This window comes from Balaenoptera musculus, chromosome 6, assembly GCF_009873245.2.
Source record: "Balaenoptera musculus isolate JJ_BM4_2016_0621 chromosome 6, mBalMus1.pri.v3, whole genome shotgun sequence".
NCBI classification, from domain to species: Eukaryota; Metazoa; Chordata; class Mammalia; order Artiodactyla; family Balaenopteridae; genus Balaenoptera; species Balaenoptera musculus.
This window is the reverse complement of record NC_045790.1, coordinates 69685622-69688655: the sequence shown is the minus strand read 5'-3', so window position 1 is coordinate 69688655 and position 3034 is coordinate 69685622.

The window sequence follows — 3034 nt, the reverse complement described above, 5'->3', positions numbered from 1 at the left end:
TTTTTTTTTACCTTTATTTTAAAATTGTAGTGTTTGAATATTTGAAATTTTCTTAAATAAATATAAAAGCCACTCCTTCTTTATAAAAATAATTGTAAAGAGTACTTGACCCCCAGGAATAATGACTATGATTGCAATAATAGGTTTGACTTTGACTTGAGAGTACAGAGAATCCATTCAGAGGGCTGGAAACACACTCAAGAAGATAACCAGTTCATCAGTTCTAAGGACTCAGCCATTCCAGGAAGATGGCCCTTTATTATTTTATTCACTTTTCTATGACCCTTATTAGAAAGAGTCTATTCTATTTCTTAATAATACTATTTCAGAATCAAATCATACTTATGCTCTTTATAAAATTCATTCCCTCTTATTCTTCCTACTTAGGAAACAATAGTCTGTTCCTATAATGCAAGTCTCTGTAAAAGAAATGTGCTCATATCAGTTAGGAAAACAGTGCTATTTTAAAGAGGAAGTCAGGTTACTTAATTTGTGATTTCCCCAGCATATTAATGTTTTAAACTATGCAGGGGAAGCTATCTCTCAGTTAAAAGGAATCATTATCAATATATGAAGACCTAAGGGGTGGGGGGGTGGGGGGGGCTTAAATTCTGAAAAAGCCATCCTCAGTGGCTGCTTTTGTGGCTATGATTTCCACATATTTAGCTATCTGATGAAACTAAGAGTGCAGATGAAGAATCTCCAAAAACAGTTGCTCTGTAATTTAAAAACCAAAACGTGATTGATTGAGAAGTCTATATCCTAAGCAACCTAAATGTCCATCAACAGAGGAATGGATAAAGAAGATGTGGTACATATATACAATGGAATATTACTCAGCCATAGGAACAAAATTGTGCCATTTGCAGAGACGTGGATAGATGTAAAGACTGTCACACAGAGTGAAGTAAGTCAGAAAGAGAAAAACAAATAACGTATAACATTGCTTACATGTGGAATCTAGAAAAATGATACAGATGAACTTATTTGCAAAGCAGAAATAGAGACACAGGCATAGGGAACAAACTTGGTATTACCAAGGAGGGAAATGGGGGTGGGATGAATTGGGAAATTAGGATTGACATATATACACTACTATGTATAAAATAGATAACTAATGAGAACCTACTATATAGCACAGGGAACTCTATTCAGTGCTCTGGTGTGACTTAAATGGGAAGGAAATACAAAAAAGAGTGGATATATGTATACATATAGGTGATTCACTTTGCTGTACAGCACAAACTAACACAACATTGTAAAGCAACTATACTCCAATAAAAACTTTAAAAAAAGAAGTCTATATCCTAGGTCATTTTTTAAAAATTTTGATGAAACTGCTTTCTTTTAAAAATCAAGACCCTCACACCAGAGGGCAGACAGCGGAAGAAAGAAGAACTACAATACTGCACCCTGTGGAATGAAAACCACAATCACAGAAAGATAGACAAAATGAAAAGGCAGAGGACTATGTCCCAGATGAAGGAAAAGATAAAACCAAGAAAAACAACTAAATGAAGGGGAGATAGGCAATCTCCCAGAAAAGGAACTCAGAATAATGAGAGTGAAGATGATCAAGGACCTTGGGGAAAAAAAGGAGGCAAGGATCGAGAAGATGCAGGAAACGTTTAACAAAGACCTAGATGAATTAAAGAACAAACAAACAGAGATGAACAATACAATAACTGAAATGAAAAATACACTAGAAGGAATCAACAGCAGAATAAATGAAGCAGAAAAACAGATAAGTGACCTGGAAGACAGAATGGTGGAAATCACTGCCAAGGAACAGAATAAAGAAAAAAAGAATGAAAGGAAATGAAGACAGCCTAAGAGCCCTCTGGGACAACATTAAATGCACCAACGTTTGCATTATAGGGGTCCCAGAAGGAGAAGAGAGAAAGAAAGGACCCAAGAAAATATTTGAAGAGATTATAGTCTAAAACTTCTCTAACATGGGAAAGGCAATAGCCACCTAAGTCCAGGAAGTGCAGAGCATCCCAAGCATGATAAACCCAAGGAGAAACACACCGAGACACATAGTAATCAAATTGACAAAAATTAAAGACAAAGAAAAATTACTAAAAGCAACAAGGGAAAAACGACAAATAACATACAAGGGAACTCCCATAAGGTTAACAGCTGATTTCTCAGCAGAAACTCTGCAAGCCAGAAGGGAGTGGCATGATATATTTAGAGTGATGAAAGGGAAGAACCTACAACCAAGGATACTCTACCCAGCAAGGATCTCATTCAGATTTGACAGAGAAATCAAAAGCTTTACAGACAAGCAAAAGCTAAGAGAATTCAGCACCACCAAATCAGCTCTAAAACAAATGCTAAAGGAACTTCTTTAAGTGGGAAACACAAGAGAAGAAAAGGACCTACAAAAACAAACCCAAAACAATTAAGAAAATGATAATAGGAACGTACATATTGATAATTACCTTAAAGGTGAATGGGTTAAATGCTCCAACCAAAAGACACAGACTGGCTGAATGGATACAAAAATAAGACCCATATATACGCTGTCTACAATGACCCACTTCAGACCTAGGGACACATACAGACTGAAAGTGAGGGGATGGAAAAAGATATTCCATGCAAATGGAAATCAAAAGAAAGCTGGAGTAGCAATACTGATATCAGATAAAATAGACTTTAAAATAAAAATGTTACAAGGGACAAGGGAGGACACTACATAATGTTCAAGGACTCAATCCAAGAAGAAGATATAACAATTATAAATATATATGCGCCCAACATAGGAGCATCTCAATATGTAAGGCAAATGCTAACAGCTATAAAAGGGGAAGTCAACAGTAACACAATAATAATGGGGGGACTTTACCACCTCACTTACACAGATCATCCACACAGAAAATTAATAAGGAAACACAAGCTTTAAATGACACAATAGACCAGACAGATTTAATTGATATTTATAGGACATTCCATCTGAAAACAGCAGATTACACTTTCTTCTGAAGTGCACATGGAACATTCCCCAGGACAGATCATATCTTGGGTCACA